Source organism: Podarcis liolepis (assembly GCF_965112155.1).
Source record: "Podarcis liolepis genome assembly, chromosome: 8".
In the NCBI taxonomy this organism is placed as follows: Eukaryota; Metazoa; Chordata; class Lepidosauria; order Squamata; family Lacertidae; genus Podarcis; species Podarcis liolepis.
Window position 1 is genome coordinate 617,789 of NC_139560.1, and position 10,075 is coordinate 627,863.

Consider the following 10,075-nt stretch of genomic DNA (forward strand, 5'->3'; position numbering starts at 1 on the left):
CATCCTGAGGAATCTTCTGCAAAAAGGATGGCTGGAGGGCTTTGTTCTGAGCAGACAGGAGCGGGATTGCAGTGTGAGCTACCTGCCAAACAGGTAGTTGCTGAATCCCAGCAGCAGGGCATCACCCACAGACTAGAGCAGGTAGGAAAGAGAGAAAAGTTGCATGAAGCACTTGTAAGGAAAGGGGGATAAAAAGGATGAACAAATAGCAGCCATGATTGTGCTGATATCATTCCTGTGGCCCAGGTGGTGGCCAACCGTTCTCAGGACCCCCAGGTACATTTGCAAACCAGAGCAAAATGTGGGCACCCCCTGCCAGGTGGGCACTGATCTCGGGCTGGGCAGAATTCTGAGTGGCTTCAGCAAGAAAGCAGCTGAGCCTGAGCCTTGTGTGGCAGAGGCAGCTGCTGCATCCTGACTGACGCCCAGCCCAGGCCGTCAGGGGCCACTAGGAGAAGCTGTTCCCCAGAGCAGCAGAGCCTCTGGTCTCACGGGTCTCTGCTCTGGAATTCCCCAGGGAAGACAGCCCAGTCACAGCTGGAAAACTTCATGCACCCTTTCAAGTGCCAGGAGGACGGAAATCCTGTTTGCCATCAATCGGCGTTTGCAGAAGGTGACCAATCTATGACAACAGAGGAAACCTGGGGATTTTTAACTTTCTCTGGGTTGACTCTTCTTATTCACTTAGAACTGAGAAGCCCCTGCCCAGGGTCTTATACTGTTGTTTCTGGTTATCTTATGAATACTGCAGGATTAATTATATTCCAATTATTTCATCACTAAATAATTAAATAATAGTTCAGTCACTGAATAATTAAGACAGCGAACCTAATATTATCTACAGAGTGGGCCCATCCATTGGGCAGTTTGAATAAACCCAGATTCTCCCACACTGAAGAAACATATTTCCCTAATGAAAAGGGTTTTTTAGTTTTCCAAGTCTTGCCATTTTACAATTTAATTTTTAAAGGCCACTGAGCCGTTTTCATTCCGCATCAGTGCTGTGCTTACACTCCTATGCACCCTTAAGTTCCAGTCTGGCCTTCCTTCTGAGTAGGCTTGAAAGGATTTCCTTATTAAATTGAGATGCGGTTTAATTAAATTAAATTTAGTTGAGGTGTCCCAAAGGGTCTTGCCTCGTCCTGCAGGGGAGCCTGGCCAGGGGATCCGCAGGCATCTTGCCAGGTCTGGGCTGTTGGCCGGGACCAACTAGGAGCCCCCTAGTGCCAAACTTGGATGGGAGGCTGGCCACCCAATCTCTGGCTGGGCCCCCACTTCCAAGGCAGAGAGAACAGGGCCGCCCACTGCACTTGGCAAGATGAGGACTGTGGACTGTCAGGAGGAGGAGTCTTGTTCCAGAAGCTTCCTCTTCTTCCATGCCTTTCCCTTTCTCCTCTTTATCAACTGCTGCCTCTCCTGCCACTTCCATTCCTCCTCCTCCTGCACAGCCAGTCCTGCTCCAGGTTTGCAGCCAGGGAGCTGGATCTTGAGGGTGGGCAGGAGGACTCTTAACGGAGAAATCTGAGGGCTCCCTGGGACAAAAAACAAGGACAGCAGCCAGGAATCCCAGAGCAAAACAGCAGCCAGTAGGCTTGGTCTTGATTTAAGACGGTCGCGACAGGACTCCCACCTGCCACCAGGTGGAACAAGATGGAAGCCCCAAACAGGAGAGAACCCAAAGTTTTATTAGCTGCTAATCCCCATGTTAAAAGGTAAAGACACCCCTGACCATTAGGTCCAGTCGTGGCCGACTCTGGGGTTGCGGCGCTCATCTTGCTTTATTGGCCAAGGGAGCCGGTGTACAGTTTCCGGGTCATGTGGCCAGCAGGACTAAGCCGCTTCTGGCAAACCAGAGCAGCACATGGAAAAGGCGTTGACCTTCCCGCCAGAGCGGTACCTATTTATCTGTGCTTTCGAACTGCTAGGTTGGCAGGAGCAGGGACAGAACAACGGGAGCTCACCCCGTAGCAGGGATTCGAACCGCTGACCTACTGATCAGCAAGTCCTAGGCTCTGTGGTTTAACCCACAGCGCCACCTGCGTCCCAATCCCCATGTTACACCCCTCCCAACTACCAGTACATCACTAATACGCTACATCACGGTTACATCATGAAAGGGGAGGTCTGGTGGCCGTAATCTGAGCATCCTGGACCCTGCCCCATGGTTCCCCTTGCCCTCCACCAAACACCCATCAAGTGTAACAAAATAGATATTTACATTTCCCTGTTTCCCAGCCCAGTTCATCCCACCCTTTTGTCTCCATCTGGGTTTGTTATTTCTGGAATGGCTACCTGTCTGGCCCTCAGGTATCAGGATGCCAGGGATTATCACTCAGGCTGAGGGGCTGCTGAGGAGCTGAGCTCACAGGTCTATAGGAATTTCTGAAGTTTCCCCTGTGAGCCAGTACATAGATACATTGATCAGTGAATTCTTACATTTGGTATCGTTCAGCAAAGACCCTTTGAATAGATAGGAAGAAACTGTGATGAAGTGTTTTGTGAGGACAAATCGCAAAAGTGATTGTGCTGATTTTGGTAGTGGGCTGCATGTGCCTGATATCTGCTGGAGGGGCATCTCCCCCCCCAACCTATACATAAATTCCTGCAACAGGACCAACCCCAGACAAGGCGATTCCCTCCCAGGAGCACCTTCCTGACAATATCCGCCCTCCCTTCCCCACAAGTGGGCGGGGTTTGCGGCATAGCAGGGCTCACCTGGGTGGGTGCCACCCACCTGTTTGGGCCAGCCTTTGACCCGCCCTTGGCCAGGGAGGATAATGGACAGCCAGCCTTGGGTGGGCCTAAGGCCAAAAGAAAAGAGGCTGACTCCGTTGTCCAAGCCTCTTTTGCTGTTCTTCCTTCCAGGATCACCTTCCTGACAAAGGTGCCATCCTTAGTCAGGGGCTAAAACTGAGCTGATCCCAGCAGAGCCACCACTGCAGTCTACCCCCCTGGCAATGGGGCGGGGAGCCTCCATGGGAGAGGAGCCAGCCCCCACCTACCAGCCAGTCATAAGAACATCCGAAGAGCCTTGCTGGATGAGGCCGAAGGAGGGCTGGTCTAGTCCGTCATCCTGTCCTCAGTGCCGCCAAGCAGGTGCCCCAAGGGGAAGCCAGCAGGCAGGATCCGGGCACAAGAGCAGCCCTCTCCCCTCCGTTGATTTCCAGAAGCATCGCTGTCTCCAACTGTGGAGGGCAGAGCCCAGCCGTTGTGGCTGGCAGCCACCAATAGCCCTCTCCTCCAGAAGAGCCAGCTTGGCCCTGGGGCCCTGGGTGCCATGCTGTGAAATTTGTGGGTGACCGGCCCCTTCATGGGGAAGTTTGTGGGTGCTGGGGCACGCAGGGAGTTGGCACCTATGTTCTCCTCCATGCCTATTGGCGTGCTTCACCTTAGACCACCTGAGCAGTTCCTCCCTGGCATCTTGCAAGGCAAGTTTCTGTCTCTGGGGTGCACCCATCCCAGTTGATTTATTGCGCGTCGGGGATTTTGCAAACTTTCTCGCTGACAAAGCATTTGCCGCTCTAGATACACCTTTGCCCTGAAGGCTGATGCGACCTTGACTGCGCGTTGGCCAAAGGCAGGAGTTGATTTAGGTGTTGGCAATGCCCACGGGAGCCTCTTTGGCCTCAATCTGGGGCAGGGGGCCCATCCAGCGCAGGGAGGCTTGTGGCACCAGTTCCCACCCACCCCTACAATTGGACCACTTGGAATCTGCGGAGGGTCCAGGAAAACCACACAATGGTTTGTCTGCCTGTTTCGGCCATCGGAATGTGCCATGCAAGGCACTTCGACCCAGTGATTCCCAGACTTTGAGGGGGGCACTGCTCCCTTGCTCACCCCCAGTGCCCACACACCCTATAAAAAGCAGTATTCAGAATAGAGGTTTGCCTGGCCCACTAAGGATGATAATAACAAGAGAATTCAAAACTGTAACAATTAATTGCACATTTATTCAAAATGAAATGAAAACTAGGTAGTTTAATCAATTCAAGAAAATTGATGAAGTTGATCCTGTGGCATCAGCTTTTCAAAGTCTGATAGGCAATCCCATTTTTTACCACCACTTCGGGAACTAATAATCATCATCATCATCATCATCTTAATACCACCCGCATCTGGCTGGGTTTCCCCAGCCACTCTGGGCGACTTATAATACATATAAAAAGACAGTAAAACCTCCTGATACAGGGCTTCCTTCAGTTATGTAGTTCTTTATGTTCTACACGGCGGGTGCCACTACCGAGAAGGCCCTCTGCCTGGTTCCCTGTAACTTCACTTATTGCAGTGAGGGTACCAGCAGAAGACCCTCGGAGGTGGACTTCAGTGTCCGGGCAGAAAGATGGGGGTGGAGGCGCTCCTTCAGGTATAGTGGGCCAAGTATACTGCTTTAAACCACTGCTTTAAACAGTATTGCGAGAGAAATACCGTGGACCACCTGAATGAAAGTGGTGGAGCACTGGTGGTCCTCAGACCACTGCTTGGTGTTCTGGACTCCAACAGCCTCAGCTGGAGGAAGGCTGGTCTTTGCCAACTGTTGGTGCCTCTCAGGTGCTTCCCAGTCTTGCCTGGCAATCCTGGGGGTGGCCTTTCGCATGCAGCGCATCTGCCCCACCCGGAGTTGTGGCCCTTCCCCAAAGCAAGGAAAGGCTTGAGGAGCCCCCAGGAGAGGCTGGAGGTGACTGTTGTTGCTGAGCATAGCGAGAGTCCTCCCAGCTTCATAGACTCGCTCCAGGCAAGGCCAAGCCAGGCTCTCCCTTTTGCAAAGCGGGAAATTAACTTGCCAATGTGCAACTGCTCATGAAACGGCTACACCTGAATCCAACAGTCCATGCAAATCCTCCCCAGGCCGCAGAACCTGTTTGGGTGAAGTGAGGCACGTCTTGTTCCCTTATCGCTGAGTAACAGGAGATAGTCACGGCCCAGTCGTCTGCAGAGGTCAGCGTGTCCAGGCAGACTTCATTCCTGTCAGGAAGCCTGGAACGCAGCCTCCTCTGCACGGCCAGGTGTGCCACGGGGACTGAATGCTTGCAGGCAGGGAGAGAGCCAGTGCTTGCAGCCCAAGAGCTGCCGTGAGGCTCCCCTGAAATGCAGGGCCCTTTGCAGGATCCTTCCCCCTAGGAGCCACCGAGAGCCCTCTTTTCCACGGAAAGGAGAAAGGCCCATTCATCCAAACACCTGTTGCTCTGAATCACAGGTGGGAAGAGGCTTTCCATGAGCATGTGAGAACTACGATGGGTCCCCCTTGGCCTGATCCAGCTGCAGCAGACTCTTCTCACGCTCCTTCAGCACATCCTCCGTGATCCAGCAGAGCTCTTGGCAGCAGCAGGAGAAACTATCCCACAAACACAGAAGGAAGCCTGTTGAGGCACATTGCAGCCACCCTGACTGCCGCCTCGCAAACCCCATCATTACCTCCCCACACGCTGCCTGCCAGACTCCGGAAGCAGGCAGGGGAGGCAGCCCTCGGGCTCTCCAGCCCCATGAAATGACCCATAGGAAAATGGCAGGCCCTGTCAGCCTGCCTTTCTCTCCGGGTAGATTTGTATCTCGATCATAGAACAGGTCGCCTTGCATTTCTCGCTATAGGCAGGCAGGACGTGTTAGGATTTTTATCCACCCAAGCTGCTCAGTAGTAGCTCTATGGTTGTTTATACAGTGGTACCTCGGGTTACAGACACTTCAGGTTACAGACTCCGTTAACCCAGAAATAGTGCTTCAGGTTAAGAACTTTGCTTCAGGACGAGAACAGAAATCGTGCTCCGGTGGCGCGGCGGCAGCGGGAGGTCCCATTAGCTAAAGTGGTGCTTCAGGTTAAGAACAGTTTCAGGTTAAGAACGGACCTGCGGAACGAATTAAGTATGTAACCAGAGGTAGTCTCAGGAAGTCTCAGGACTGTGGAGGTTTACGGCTGGAGAAGTTGGTTTCACTTCTGTGTGTTGCTTTTCTGTACTGCTGCTCAAAGAGCACAGACATGCTGATGGATTCTTTGTATAGAGACTGTCAATAAAGTAGTTTTAGAGCTACTAATTGACTCTTTCTTCTGCAATGAGATTCCAGAAGATGAGCGTGCTCCTCTCAGGAGGGAAGGGTCTCTCTGGACCGAGGAAGATTTACAGCCAGAGAGTGACCACCGGAGAGACGCCCCAGTGTCTTGGGAAGGTGGTGGCCTTCCCGGGCGTTTTTTCCAACACGACGCAAATCCTCACAAACCACCGATAAACTTCCGATCTAAGGCTCCTGTCTAAGTCATGTGGGGCTGCTTCTGGAAGATGAAGATGCAGCCCTTTGCTGTGGCTTTCTGACAGCTGGGGTGTACATTTTAGGACGCACCTTGTTTTTGTGACTGTATGTTGTTTTAAACTCTTCTTAATATTGTATTTTAAAGTTGTAACCTGCCCTGGGACCTTGGGGTGAAGGGTGGGGTGTAATACATAAAATCTACAACCAAGGTTTTGGGAACAAGAAGGTGGTTGTGACACAATAAAACAAAGCAAAAAGTTATACTGCAGTGACATCTGAAGGCAAAAAGAGACAAAGGGAAGGACATGTCTTTTGAAAGTTAACTTTTCAAAGATTTTCTGGCCAGGCATGAAAGCAAAGCCCTGGAGTGGGCCGCTCTGTTCAGAAACTGCCCTTGCAAATCCCACCTGCAAGGAAGGAATGCTGCCCCCCCCGCCTTCCCCCACAGCCCCTTTGAACCTCAGAGAGGAGCACCTGACCACCTGGCAAAGGATGCAGAGAAATGACTGATTGCTGGACAAAGACCTCCGTCTTGGAGAATGCCTGTGCAAGTCTCTCAAGTAAACAGCCCCCTTGTGAAGAGAGGCCCCTTTACAAGGCAGCTGGGGAATGCAAACCAGAGGAACTGGAAGGCCTCATAGCCACCTCCAGCCTCTGAATCAGCTCCCCTGGGCAGCGGAAGAGCATGTGCCCACACTGCCCAGGGCAGGCGCACTCCCGAGGGAGGCGGGGCACGGAGGGTGCCCTCCCAGGGGCAGGATAGCTGCTCGGGTGCCCAGAGCAGAGCGCATGCCCTGCAGTCGGGAGGTGGAGCAAGCCACCCAGGGCGGACATTCGGCGTGCCGCCCGCCTGCGACTCCCAAGCCCCCCAAGCTGTCAAAACAAAGGGGGAAAGGGGGAATGCCGCCAGCAAAGCAGCGCAGCTCCTCCCCTTCCAACTGTTAACGGAGAAATCTGAGGGCTCCCTTGGACAAAAAAACAAGGATACCAGCCAGGAATCCCAGAGCAAAACAGCAGCCAGGAGGCTTGGTCTTTATTGAAGACGGTCGTGACCGGACTCCCACCTGCCACCAGGTGGAACAAGATGGAAGCCCCGAACAGGAGAGAACCCAAACTTTTATTAGCTGCTAATCCCCATGTTGCCGTTTCCGTGCGCTGCTCTGGTTCACCAGAAGCAGCTTAGTCATGCTGGCCACATGACCCGGAAGCTGTGCACCGACTCCCTTGGCCAGTAAAGCGAGATGAGTGCCGCAACCCCAGAGTCCTTTACCTTAATCCCCATGTTACACCCCCCCCAACTACATCCCGGTTACATCATGAAAGGGGAGGTCATCCTGGACCCTGCCCCATGGTTCCCCTTGCCCTCCACCAAACACCCTTCAAGTGTCACAAAAGAGATATTTACATTTCCCTGTTTCCCAGCCAAGTTCATCCCACCCTTTTGTCTCCATCTGGGTTTGTTATTTCTGGAATGGCTACCTGTCTGGCCCTCAGGTATCAGGATGCCAGGGATTATCCCTCAGGCCGAGGGGCTGCTGAGGAGCTGAGGGTTTCCCAGTGAGCCCCACAGAGATAGATTTATCAGTGAATTGTTCCATTCGGTATCGTGCAGCAGAGGCCCTTTGACTAGATAGGAAGAAACCATGAAGTGTTTTGTGGGGACAAGTGATTGTGCTGGTTTTGGTAGTGGGCTGCATGTGCATGATATCTGCTGGAGGGGCAACCACCCCCAACCCTTATATAAATTCCTGCAACACCCCAATGGTACAGGGTAGGCTTGGGAGTCATGGGCAGTTGGCGAGCCAAATGTCACCCCCCTCAGCGAAGACACCCAGGGTGGTCCGCCCCCACCGCACCCCCTTCCTCTGCTCCCACCCCTGGGTGGTGGGGGGGGGGCTGGGAGGGCCAGGTACAGGCCTGGTCTGAATGCTGCTCTTAAGACCAGCCCACAGCCTGGGGGGGGGGGCAGTTTTAAGGACTTTGCATGTCCTTGAGGATGTGTCTATGGAGACAAGGGGCCTGGAAAACCCGCCCCCTCCACCTGCCCCCAAAGGTGTGGGAGCTTTGTGTTTTCAGCAGGAGACTGTTGGAGCAGTGGGAGCCCCTGCTTCTCCTTCAAAATACATGTGGTCAGTTCCAAGTGTGGTGGTGGAGAGCACAACTGATGCCTCACGCAGAGCCCAGAGGGGCTTCTGACCACCCTGAACTGTCCTGAGCAAATCGGAAGAATCATGGATTGTGCAGGCTGTTTATGTTAGCCAGATTTAATATGTTTCCCTCGATGACAGTGAAAGGAAGATATTTAGCTCTCCCAGAATCAGAGCTTCTCTGCAAATGTAGTAAACAGGAACCTGATACTTTGGAGCATATTTTCTTTCCTTGTGATTTTGGCATTTATGTCAGAAGACAATTATTAGAGGCCTTACAGCTCAGTAGGCTGATTTCTATGCTACCAACAGTTCAGGACCTGCTTTCAGACAGGAATGATCAAATTACTTTAATAGTGGCTGAATTTTTGAGTGATGCCCATGCAGAAAGACTGGGACATTATAAAGAAAATTAGCAGTTCTTAATTGATCAGGGATTCGGTAGTGCAGTATTGTATTATTTATGCAAATTGATTTTCTCTGGAGTTAAGATCTGACTGGGACAAACCTTGTTTTATTGAGCTCGTATTTTGCACAATTTGTATATGGTATCTGTCTGATAATGTGTGGTTTGCTATGCCCAATAAAGGATTATATTATATTATTATATTATATTATATTATATTATATTATATTATATTATATTATATTATATTATATTATATTATTAACTGTCCTGAGCTCTGCATCTTCTGCCCCAGGAGGGGCAAGGGGCAGCTCCCCTAGAGGGAGGGTCTCTCTGGCAGGACCCCCCCCCCCCCAGACAGACAGCAAATCTTCCAAGGCTCCTCTGCACGTTCACAGAGTATGCGCAACCCAAGCAGCTCTGGGGGGAGAGGTCAAGGTGACTCTCTACACACCAGCACCCCCCCCTTGAGTTTTCCCCATGAGGGAGCAATCCAGCAGCTGCTCTCGATGGAGCTTCAGTTCCAGCCGGGACCCAAAAACCCTCAAAAAGTGAGTGACAAAGGCACGGAGCTCCCCCCCCCCCCCGCTGGTTCCCCTGCATGGTGCAAAAGTGCAGAGTGCGCCCTTGGGTGTGCAAGAGATCACGCAAGGGCCACAACTGGCACCCACATGAAGCAAACATCCCCCCCCATTTCTGCTCAAAAAAGTGGTGCTCTCATTCAGAAGTGCTGTTTTGTCGGGAGGTCAGCTGGGGTGATGCAGAGCCCCTTCCAATTCTTGGGGGCCTGTATCCAGGGGGGGCTAGAATGATAGAGAGGTTGCTGTACCAGTCAGGCAGTGTGAGACCATGGCCGTACCTGCCCTGGTGCTGGTTGTGAGATGAGCTGGGATGCAAGAGCTCCAACTAAGTGAGGGGGCCCTCCAGGCTAAAGGGGGGGGCTTTTCCTCCCCTGCCCCCCCCCCCCGCTGCTAGGCAGGAGAACAAGAGCCAGAGAGAGAGAGAGAGAGAGAGAGAGAGAGAGAGAGAGAGAGAGAGAGCCCTGAGCTGGAAGCTGGAGACCCTCAGCTCTGTTTGCTCTGTGCTGGATCCAAAGCTGTGACTAATGGAGACGCAAGATCTGTTGGGGTGTTAATGGTGGGAGCCCCTCTGTCACTGGGCTCAGGCTGTGTAGATGAGTAAATCAACCATATAGCCTCCAATGATCTTCATTCCCAAGAAGCTGAGTCCTTTGTAAGCAGCTGGAACCCCTGGCATCTCTCATCGCCTGGAGATGGGGCAG